This window comes from Pyxicephalus adspersus, chromosome 8, assembly GCF_032062135.1.
Source record: "Pyxicephalus adspersus chromosome 8, UCB_Pads_2.0, whole genome shotgun sequence".
NCBI lineage: Eukaryota > Metazoa > Chordata > Amphibia > Anura > Pyxicephalidae > Pyxicephalus > Pyxicephalus adspersus.
The window spans coordinates 15782092-15795013 of NC_092865.1; the positions used below are offsets into that span (position 1 = coordinate 15782092).

General features: G+C 35.7%; 1 pseudogene; it reads left to right on the forward strand.

Annotated features, from left to right (window-relative positions):
- The first annotated feature begins 2178 nt into the window (after window positions 1-2178).
- On the forward strand, window positions 2179-4161 carry LOC140336189 (forkhead box protein D2-like; annotated as a pseudogene).
- Window positions 4162-12922: the final 8761 nt, after the last annotated feature.

The following is a 12922-nucleotide window of genomic DNA, read 5'->3' on the forward strand; positions in this document are numbered from 1 at the left end:
AAACTATGCATTGCAAAGGAAAAAAAACGAACATGTGAGGAAAAAAAATAAGTACGAATGACAAAACTGGGAGCATAAAAGTATTAAAAAAGTAACCGAAAAAAAAGTTTCTCGAGTCATTTTAGTTTATAAAAAAGACAAATCCACACATTTATTAATCTTAACTACAAATCTTAGTATATTCGTGCACAAAATAATTTGCACAATCGAGTGTTAGCACAGGGAGAAAAAGTCCTGATGAATCTCAATAACCCAACAAAGTGTTTCTCTATATATATCATGATGTTTGTGCCCTAGAAATTGCTGTATCTATTGTTAATTTAAGAATAAAGAGCTTTGCTGATGAATGGGAGCTGTGTACAGAGTTCCCAGGATTGGTAAACACATTGTGGTGATGTGGATGGTGAGATGAATAGATGAGCCCCATTGACTAGACAAATATCAGAGCTTGTCCCCCCTATGCAGGGTGATACAATGTTGCAGTTTGTACATCAGGTTAAGAGCTATACTTTGCATTTGTAAACATCTGCTCATCGGGCTCAAAGATCCCATCCAGCCATCAATATCACAAGTCCCAATAATCACAGCAGCACTACACACATACAAATGTGAAGATCAGATCAGAGGCAGCAAAGTCCTATTCAGCTTCATCCCTGAGCTCTGATAGGCCTAGACATTGGCATTTATTAAATCAGACCTCATTAGTACTATCATTGTATCTGTACTGGTATCTTATACATTGCCTTTGTCCTAATCAGAACTAAATGCTTCAGGTTTATCTGATTACTGATCCTTCCATAGTCTCCAATGAACACCAAATATCAACATCTTGCACATGGGAAAGTTGTATGCAAAGCCTGCACAAAGCCGGCATTGACACTCCAAGTGTAGATTGCCCCCCATCTTTCTTCAAGGTTCGGTTCGCAATCTCTGGGGGTTCTTCTTGAGTTATTATAATATATAGTTTTGATCTCCAACCTTGCTATAATGGTGCATTTTTAAACTTAAGAAAACATGCAAAAAAATTAGAAACATAATGTAGCATATATATAGGGCAATACAATAAATGTGAAGTTTTGTACAATAGGAAATATTTAGTAGGGGGTAGCAGATTAAGATGTGTTATAAAAGTTCTATATTACAATATATAATAATATAGACATGCATTGTGGTAGACGTGCGTTTGGAGTTGGGTTTTACATTTAATGAGTGAAGACATTTCTGCTGCTTGGAAATAAATAAGATTATTCAAGAGAAATAAAAATTACATTTTATTATGATAAAAAGCTGAAAGAGTTAAATAGATTTATGTTCTTATCTATGTGTCTGTATTTAGATGGATAGATCTGTGTGTGTGTGTGTATGGATGAATAGATATAGATAGATCCATCTACACAAACACACACATCTTGCCCTTTCTTCTTTCTCTCTCCCACACTAATATATCAATATATGTACATATGTGTATATATATATATATATTGATTTATATTATTATATATATATATATACACACACACACACAAATCAATATGGGTGTGTATATATATGTATGTTAATTTATTATTAAAAAGTAAAAGTACGCATGCACCATCATTACAATGACATAATAAAAACAGTATTATAGTGTTGAAAAAATAGAAAAAGTAGACTTACCAAGCTGCAGCAACGAATATATTGATGATCAATTCTTTAAAACATTTTATAAAGTCGGAGCAAGAATCTTTAACGAAACACTTAACACTTCCTAACTATTACTCATCATACAGCTATTAAAAATGTTTTAGAAGGTCAGTTTTAAGAGCATAGAATTAACAGTGACCCCATCCAAAATAAACTGGATTCTGTCCAACTTGCAAATGGGAAGGGCGGGGGTCATTTTCTAATGTGATGAAGTTGTGTTAACCCTTTAAGGTTAGAGATCTAAAAAGTAAAGGTATAAAGCTACTTTGCATTTTTTTTAAATGAAGAATAATGTGCAGTAGTAGTTATCCTGTAAAATAATTTTAGCAGGGGTAGATGTGTTTCCTAGGGTGAGGGTATTAATAAGCTTACTCTCATGCAGATCCTACTGGAGCTGGGATCCTGGCTGGAGGGTGGTGACGTCAGGAACACGTGACAGGGCTGCTGGTATAAATAGTGAGTGAGCAGAGGGGAGGGCTGCAGTGTCAGGCTGAGTTTGGCTGTAGAAGCTTGTGCAGTTTGGGTTCCAGGAGGAGGAAAAAGGAGGGGGAGATGAGGGGTGTCAGGGATTGACCTTGGTGCACCTAGCCCCCCTAAAACAAGCAGAGGTTTTGCTGCCACTGATCTACTGGTTGGGGGGAGCAGAGGAACCCATCCAGGCTTCTATCACCAGGGGGGTCCTGGAGTTTGGTTTGGGAGTAGGACCAGGACTTCCTGCTCTCATCATTACAATGACTTTGGGAACTGAAATGTCTGATAACTCCCTCCTATCTGAAGACACCGACATCGATGTGGTGGGGGATATGAATGCCAAGGAGGGCAAATATTCTGACTACCAGTCTGACAACGATTCTGACGACCCCTTGTCCACCAGGAGCCACCGAGGAGATGTGCTTTCCCCTGACCAGGATTCCAGCCCTAGAGGTGTGGAGAAGAACCCCAAAAAGACCCTGGTGAAGCCCCCCTACTCCTACATCGCCCTGATCACCATGGCCATCCTCCAGAGCCCCAAGAAGAGACTGACCCTCAGCGAAATCTGCGAATTCATCAGCAATCGCTTCCCTTACTACAGAGAGAAGTTCCCAGCCTGGCAGAACTCTATCAGACACAACTTGTCCCTTAATGACTGCTTTGTAAAAATACCTCGAGAGCCTGGCAACCCAGGGAAGGGCAACTACTGGACCCTTGACCCTGAATCTGCAGATATGTTTGACAATGGAAGCTTCTTGAGGAGGAGGAAAAGGTTCAAGAGGCAGCAAAGTACAGAGATCCTGAGGGACCCAAGCAGCTTCATCCCAGCCTTTGGATATGGACCATATGGCTACAACTATGGACTCCAGCTGCAGAACTACCACCAGCACCACCACCACCATCATGCAGGTGCCACCTTCCCTTTCCAACCCACACCTTGCCCCTTGCCCACCACCACTTCAGTCTTCTCCAGCCCTCCTTTGCCTGGATTCATAGGAAGCGACTTGGGCAGGAAATCTTTCTATTCCCAGCTAAGCCCAACATTGCCCATTCTCCAGACTCTGAAATCAGACTCCCAAAGTCGGCCATCCTTCTCCATAGACAATATCATCGGCCCAACCACCCCACAGTCCACCCCGACCTCTCCTTACACGACTCAGCCTGGGAGCCAGGCTCAGGTCATAGCCATGTTAACTCCTTCCCTGGGCCCCTTACAGAACCATTTAAACTTGGCACACGAGAACGTTCTACAGACTCCACGAGACTTTCCTGGTAAAATCACAAATCTTAACAGCTGTCATTTTTAAAACAACCCCAAACTAACAAACAAAAAAAAACTTTCACTGTCTGCCTATGTATTTAAGGTAGGAATTTATTTTAGATGATTTTTTAAACTCTTCAAGTCACCTCCAGGTATCACGTCTTCAAAAATCTATTTATAAATTGTATATATGTTTTGTGCTGGTGTATGTCACTGTTATTACTTTAGAGTTTTACTAAAAAAAACTTTTATGTAACATTGGGGGTCTCAGATTTACAATGACATTGCCTGTTGAGCTGCAAAACTCCCTTCTACTTTTTGCTAGCTGAAAGCCAATCTCAGCTCATGTAGTGATCCTTTAAAAATAAGTGAGCCATCGGCCGATTAGCTCTTATCGACTGAAGAATAAAAGCACTGATCTCAGGATATTCAAACCATTCTAGCACATAAGCCTTCATTAAAAAAGAAAGCTTCAAGATAAACCGGTGGAGTTAATTATTAATAATTGATTAGATTGAATATTTTTTCCTACTTCTTTACTGGTGCGTTTTGTGTATATGTAATTATGTATATAAATCTATAGATTGGTTTTTAAAGGGGGCAGCTAATTACACCCCCTCACATTGCCTGTGCAACTTCTGTGTTTGAAAAATTTATGGTTTGTGAATATTCAAATGACTTCTTATGTGAGGATAGGCAAAATGTGCGAAAATTCGGTGAAAAAATTTAAATAAATGTTTGTGAATTCACAATGATGTCTACTTACATTTTTGTACTGGGGGGGAAAGGGGTTTATACTGATTCCTCAAGTTTAAAGATGAGGCTCAGATGTATTAAATCTCTAGTTTGTTAGCTTTTACTTTCAGTTTTGCTTTTTTATTACAACCATATTTTTATTGTTGAACATGTTTACAATGTAACTTGTCCCTCTGCTGCTATTAGGAGGGGGCTTACATTTTGGAAACATGAAACTTTGATTAATTAGCTGAATTCCTCCAAACACTGTCGGGTCTCTCCCTGAAAATTGATAGGCAATAAATTACAAGCGATTAGGGGTGAAATCTCTTAATTACCAGCTAATTTAGAGCTAATATTCACTGATTGGCAAAGGGGAAGCAATTGTTTTATGGCTAAAGACTTTCTCTGTTATATTCATTAAAGGAGATGACTTTTCAAAGCTGACCATATAGGTTACACATATATATTTTCTTTAAAGAACCCCAATGTTGTTGGATGTTTGGACATAACTGTATGTCTTTGTGAGTATACATGCATGATATAACTGATAAACACACAGAACCAGAATTATACATGATATATGGGTTTTGGGGCATGTATGGGAATATACAGTTGTGTTTGTGCGCGCACTATAAAAGTGTGTGTGTGTGTATAAATGTATATATTTACACTCATATTGTGAGTTTAGAGAATTCATAATTATCTGTGCATTATAATATTCATTCCTAATGTAGTGCTTCTGTTGGCATTTTCTTTTTATAAAATGGGTAATAGAACCCTGGAAAACAAGTTTATGCAAGCGTAAAAAGTTAGGAAAAAATAAGTTCAAGGGCTTCTATATAGTCATGTATAATATAGATATTTGTAGATCATTTTACAATAGTTCCCCGCTCTTTTATATCATTTATATGTATGTAGATACAGACATTCATTTTGAATATTTGTATACATCTAAACTGACTTTTTTTTTTTTTATAAATGCCAAGTGTGTGTCCTAAATTTTTGGTGTCCCACTGTCTTTCTCAGAGGGGTCAGATCTGCACAAACACATTTTGTTGTCTCATGACCCCCCCTTCTCGAAACACTTGTTTACCCAACTTTTTACAAAGAGCTACAAGCCTAGAAATGGACTAACACGATGCAGGCCAATAGCTCAATTTCCAGGACATTTGCTGGATCTGAGCTCTCTGCATGTGCCAAAGCTGTGTACTCCATGGCTGGATGGGGGCTTTTCATTACAGGGGGGTCTATTGATCCTCTGCTTTGAAGAAATGACCTTTGTCCAATGCTTGGATGCCCAGTCCAAGAGGGAAAGAGTTAAAAGCTCAGGTCTTGTGCCTTTTCAGGAAAGTGTTGCAACGTTATCATTTAAACCTAACTCAAAATAGGCCATTTCAAGGTATTTTAAAACTGATTTTTTTTTAGCAGAGTAAAAAATTTTTAAGCAAATTGTTTTTCATTACCAAAAAAAATCTATTGTTTGCACTGTTGTAATTTTAGGGTTTGAGTGATTGATGGGAAGACAGAGAGTAAATAAACTTCTATGTATGGAGTGTGTGTATACATTTATATTAGAGATAAAGAAAAGTGTTTTGTATGTTCTTGGTGTGTAAGTGTAACATATATATATCCTTAACAGATCCACTGCAATTTATATTCTTTTGAACATATATTTATTAATTTCGAATTTAGTCCTTTCATTCTTGTGTGTTTATAATGTATTTTTGTTAAAAAGTTACATGGATATATACAGAGATAAATAGATCTACTGGTAACCAATAGTATTAACGATTATCATATATATATATATATATATATGCCATTAACCCTTCAGTCTATTTGCGGGATGATTTATACCTGGTGTAAGGCTCATTTCTTTCAAAACTTAAGTGATTTTTATTTTCCCTTCACTATTAACCTTTTATTATATTTTATATTGCCTATAGTATAGGGAGGCTCCTGTATTACAATAGTAATGATTCCAAAAATAGTAACTTGTTGCTTTCCTGAAAGCTGAAGATTATGGTTACTATTTAGTTAGTGATCTCTTTGGTAATAGATCAGAATATTGTATATGCTTTATGTTTCGTTTCATTGCCAGAAATGCTTAGACAGCAGAGCAGATGCGCAAAAATGGGGAAATAAGACTTTTCAGTTGCATTGGGGAAGGGATGTGGAATTTGGTTCCTAGAGACAACAGCAAAGCCTCTGTAAGGACCAGTTTTGGCAACTAAGATGCAGTATCCTGTCTTTCAATAATTGCCCCCAGGCTGCGGAGGGTAAAACAATTTGCAGTAACATTAAGTAAATTAACCTTCTCCCTTATCCAACACAGCTAATGCTCATCTCCTTCTCTCCTCCATCTAGCAATCATTTAAAACCAGCTTTAACATTTGCTGCAGGTTATATCTGTGCTGTAATTACCCTTGTTTATTTCTACAATCTGCTTCATTGCTAGATAGCCATCCAATAAAAAAGGGTAAAAGGATACAGTACGAATAATATACAGCAAAGTACTGATGGATATCACAAACTAGATCCATTGACTGGCAGGAACTGGTAAAGCAATGCTCATATATGGATGGACAAATTATTGTGTGGGATTCCCAGTAAACAGGGGGGGCTTGTCCTGTGAGGGCTGGAAATGACCCCTTTGTGTTCTCTACAACCTGCAATGAAGAAATATAGACCAGAGAGGTGATGATTTTATATTTTAATGCTTTTCTATTCGAATACAGGAATTTTTGTTGTTATTTACAAACGAGAGGTTTTAAAGGAAAAATGGAAATAAAAAAACTAATCATGCAGTTTGAAAAGTGTTGGGACTTCTATATGGCTGAGTAAATTCTACTAATATATATATATATATATATATATATATATATATATATATATATATATATATATTGTGTATATGTGTGTGTGTGTGTATATATCATTTTGTGTGCATGTATAAAATAATGTCGTGTGTGTGTATATATTACGAACTTTTTAGAATATTGTAGTCACCCATACACTAACTCAGTACTTCTTCAAATTGCTATCCTATATCTCCTATATATTTTATTGTACTGATTTCCAAAAAAATGGTTGAGAATCCTACAGCATGAATGGTTATTCTATTCAATTAATTTAACAAGCGCTTTACACGTGCTTGGATAACTGTAATGAATCTTCACAAATTGTGTGAGCATTTACATAGAAATATACCTACACACATTTGCACGATATATACGTGTGTGTGTATGTGTGTGTGTATGTATGTGTGTGTATATGGATATGTGTATATATATGGCTATATATATATATATATATATATATATATATATATATAATCAAAGCAGCAAACCTGTATTTATTGGAGTTTAGGTAACGCATGCAGACATTTTTTAAATGTTCACTTTTTGTTTTAATTTTCCATGCTTAGTTTGACACGACCTCCTACGAACTCAGAAAAACAGGCGTTAGAGAAGCAATAAGTAGGCGTTAAATAGGCACTGCAGGAATCTACTACAAAATCACTAATATTCATAGACCTAGGATGATTCATAAAAAACAGAAATGGCTAGGAAAGTTAGGCTGCTGTTCTGGAAACGAAACATATTATTTTTCTAGGATTAGGAAGAAGACTGCTGCTGATCTGGGTTTTGTCCTTTTTGCTGCGGTCTGTGCAGTCACCGCATTCTAGTGTCACAAGTGATTCTGTCACCTAGCTGTATCTGAAGATTAAGTGGAGCTAACATATCAACTGCAAAAGTTGCATTATTATTTTTTGTAACTACATATTACAGCTTTTTAACGTTCCTGATTCACCTCCGCCCCCACGAAATACAAAATATATTTTTTTAGGTTTTGTGTATGTATGTGTTATTTTTATAGATATATATTAAATTATTGGTGCTGCTTTTGATCTATGTAATCAGTAGTTGATATTTGCAGAGTGGTTATGTGCTGTACTAAAAATGTTTTTGTTTTTTAAAAATGTCTTATTGGAGCATTTAGGATTTGGGGTAACAATAACATCAATCTACATACATAGGTAGGTTTGTGTTTTTTTTAATGCATTTTTCATTGCATAATATGAATTCATTATGGCCATGGTTCTTTATAATAAACAGTGAGCATTTTTCCGATTACAGTGACACACAACAGCTCAGTGTTACTTGTGTTTCATTGCTTTCCTTGCCTCTAGCTTTAGGTGTAAAATATAGCTTCCACGAGTAACTTTTTTTTCTTTTTTGCTCTTTGCACTGCCTTATGGAATAACCCAGACTTATGAAAATCACTGCAAGGAGTATGATTGAGAACAAGGAAAATTATTCAAACAAGTCTGTTCTTCAACAACTTATTTGCCTTTTAGGATTAATTCATAAAGCTATAACTAGTTATTTCCAGCCATGTGATTGTTTTAGTTAAGTCCAATACTATTTAAAAATTACAATCTAACAGTTTTTGAAAATAAGGACATTTGTTTTGGCATGTTAGCTTTGCATATTGAATATATGTGACCCAAACAATGACTTGATGCATGGAATGAATGGTAAAACTCCCATCCCTTTAAACTACAAAAATATATGACTATTGGACACGTAGATGTTTCCACCATTATGGACAACTCTTATAAATGTTTGCTTTGGTCAGGCCTGGTAAATGCACCAAGACAGTCTTGTAACTGATTGCCTTGCTTGCTTTTATTGGATATGTATGGCCAACCAAGGCCCTTGAGAACTTTAGTAGAATAGGTTTGTAGCACTGCAAGAGTCCACATATGTCCAGAATAACCATAAAAAAGACCCATTTCCCCCTATGTTACAATTAACACCTGGGACAAGCCGCTTCAAATTGCAGAATGTGCTCAACTAGGCCATCTGTCCCCTTCTCTATTATGACATTATACTGCTATGAAGCAATATACAATTCCATTTTCCCACAGTGAAATGATTGTGAAATGGTGGACAAAATGTGTCACATGCAGGCCTAAGGCTTTTCTTCTTTGTCTGAATCCATTGTTCTTTGCTGTTTAAAAAAAATAATCCAAACTGTCATATGCATTTACTATAATTTTAGGTAAACGTGTTTCTTAGCCAATACAGAAAGCTAATTGAATATCATTACATTTTATTTTTAAAATCATTTTATTTATTTTTTACCAGCTAGATGTTTTCTTTTAATTCTGACCATACAATGACGAAAGGTTTAACAAAGATGACCATGTAGAAAATCACTACAGTCTAGATATTTGCTGACCACGGATAAAAATTACATTTTAACAGTACAGGGACTGTCCAAAGGTCAATGCAATGGATATCTTTCTACTGTAAAGGAAAGTACACACACCTTCAATAAATACCTCTCTGTAAAAAACTGTACAAGTAAAACAAAACAAAGGCTTTTGTTTATTCACACATGATTGCCCACACATTCTATAAATGGAAATTGTTCAATTATTCTGTATGTATTTGTGTGTGTGTATGTATGTATGTGTATATGTATGTATGTATGTATATATATATATATATAATTTTATAGTGACATTGTCTGTCTGTGTTTGCAGGTATTTATTTTTTTATCTTGAACATTATTCCATTTGTTTTTATTGGATTTATTAGCTTTTGCAAAGGATCCACCTGTGTATGACTTCTTATAAATCCATTGACCCCAGCAATGTTTAAGATTGACTGCTTCTTATTATGTTATGGGTGACTTTCCAATTATTGATGGAATTATAATGACCTTTGATTTGATAATTCAGAGCCTAAAACTAGTTAGAGATCATGTAATGTTTGCCTAGCTGTGTGGGTGGTCTCTCTGCTAAGGATCCTGCTTGAGGGGGAGGCAGACCTGTTGCAGCACTTAAAGGGTTAAAGACACACATGAAGTGTTGGGGTTGGGGGTCAGGTACCATGCTGACACCTGGTAAAATTTTTTTGCTTTAGTCCCATCAACTTCAATTAATATCTTGGGCACTTTTGTATTAACCATTAAATACCGATAACTTCATGCAATAATTTTGTTATTTTATACCAATGTAATAATCATTTTTCAGGTAAATTTACCTTGGTCGGAAAAGTGGGGAATTATTGAAACGAATGTTGAATTGATTGCAGTTTTTGCAGCCAGGTTGCCATTGATGCGGCTACTAAATAATATATAGACCACACGTAATAATTGCAATAGTAATAAATCGTAATTATTATAAAATAGAAATAATAAAATTAATTACCGTAGTTGTAGCTGATTTTTAATTACACGTTACGATTTTTATTAACGAATTGGGATAATTAGTAATCGTTATCCTGAACATAAAGCAAAACATATTCATATACTATAATGAGACGTTTTTGTCTTTTTCTTATATCAAAATCATTTATTTATTGTTATATTGTAATAAAACCACAAATCGTACCGATGCTTAAATTCGGAACTTCGCATATTACATCGCACATTCTTCTACAATCGCCGTAATTACCGCAATTCGCAGACATTTTACACCCGATTTTTCCTCTATTTTATCACAAATCTGGAAAATGAACAAATCACTTTCATTTAGATAAATTCGTCACCTTTTCCATCTAACATTTGTCTAATAAATCGTCTGAAGAATCCAATGCGAACTCTAAAAATCATTCCTCCTAGACCATCCATCTATTTTATAGAAGGTAAGTAGATTTATCTCTATATTTGTATTGTTTTTGCTATATTAATAAGTGCAGTCCTGTAATCTCCCAGGGAAGCAGGTTGTCTTTTAGTGAAGTAATAGAGTTACAAGAATACAGTTCTCAATGATGTGTATTATCTGCAGCTAAACAATGGGCCTTCTAATGTTCCTATTAAAGCTATCAGATTTGGCTGAGCAGTAAAGCCTCGAAGACCGGGGCTCTCTAGGAGGGTGATAAGTGTACACAGAGGACTCTAATCTCCTCATCAGCTCATAATGCGACCACCGATACATGACAAATGTCCCCTGCATGTCACTCACCTGCAAGGGAAGCCATACAGTGTGACCAAGGGGCCAAACCACTGACCTGGGCTGCATGGGAGAGCAAAAAAGGAAAGGATTTTATAGCTGCAATGTACATTTGTGTGTGTAATATTCCCTTCCTATCTTTCTATCATGTGCTGCTTTCCTACCTCTTAGATCGTAAGCTGTTTTAGGCAGGGTCTGTCTGTCATTTGCAGCCCCTATTTAATAAAATATTGGTGCTTTAAAATGCAGATTATTAATATTAATAATAATAACAATTTTATTACTTTATATGTATGCAGAATGTAAATTTATTTATAACAGATATCCAGTAAATACAATATCGGATTGCAAGCTCATCTGGGTGTAGTTGGGTCCCCTTCTCCTGTTATGTCCTTGTTTGTACTGTCAAGTTTGCAGTTTTGACATTTGAAGCCACTGTTTATTGTACTGTGTTGGTGGATTAGAAAGAAAAAGGTTTAATATGAAAGATAATAACATATAATATAAATCATAATTTATAAATAAGTTATATATTACATTGAATGAGTGTGTGTGTGTGTATATTTTTGTATGTAAGTGAAAATGTATCTGTGTGTGTGTGTATATATGTATATATATATATAATTTGAAAAATTGTGCAAATCTGAAAAAGTCTTTGAATGTGTTTTTGTGGGCAGAATTCCAAGATTTTATGAACTTTACTATAGTTATGGTGTTTTTTCTGAGACTGCTGCAAAAAAAAAGATTTGGGTTTTTTGGGATTTGACCAAAAATATTTTGTAAAAATTGTATACTTACTAGTAGATCTTAAGTTTCTGTTATTAGAACTGCTGAGAGAAATTGATTATACTGGACTCCCCATACATTGACTTTAGTTGCATTCTAAAGTGCAAAAGTGTAATTGGGTCAATTGAAATAAAAGGTCAGACAGATTTCAGGATTGGCCTGTACAATATTCATGACAAAACCATTTTATTCAAGCAAGCAGACACAGACAAATACTTTATTGCATTTAGAAATGTTGAAAATATTTGTTCACAATGTATACATGTTCTTTCTCCTCTCCCTTTATTATCTGTGTGTGTGTGTTTTTTTTTCTTTTTGTGTGTATGAATACACTTACATGGCCAATAAACCAATATACATATGAATGCTATACAGACATTGATGAAGCCTTTGCTGATGAAGTGACAGATGACTTAGCAATAGCCCCCTCTCCCTGACTTTCTAATGCTGAATTATTCATTTGAAGACATTTTTTTTCTGAACTGGCCATTGATCCTCATGATCTGGCCAAGTAAGTAAAACAGCAATTTATTTAAATCTATTGACAAGCTCTTGTGTAAGTCTCAATTGCCATACTGAGTTGCAGGGGTTGTGTCAATATTGTCACCCTCTGTCACTTCTGTTGGTGCTATGAGCAGAGGCTTGTATAAGGTCAATAGGAGAAGTATTTGGTTTGTTCAACAAGGCAAAAATAAAGTGCAGAAATGTCCAATTATTTTTCTCGGATACATTTGCAATAAAAGTGCAACACTGTTCTCAACAATCTCACCCACCCACATACAACTCCTGGGGTTTTTGGGAGAGTTGAAAAGTCTTGTTTAAAAAATACCCCTTTCCAAATACAGCGCCCAGTCTATCCTTGGGTTTTTGTGGGGCGGGAAACGTGTTGGGGAAAGTGTGGCTAGTAACGAGAAAAGGTTAGAAGTGACTGCACTGTCCCCATTTTACAAGACATATGTCCATAGCCTCACTTGGCCCTATCCTGGATTCTTCCTACAATGATCCACTGTGCCATT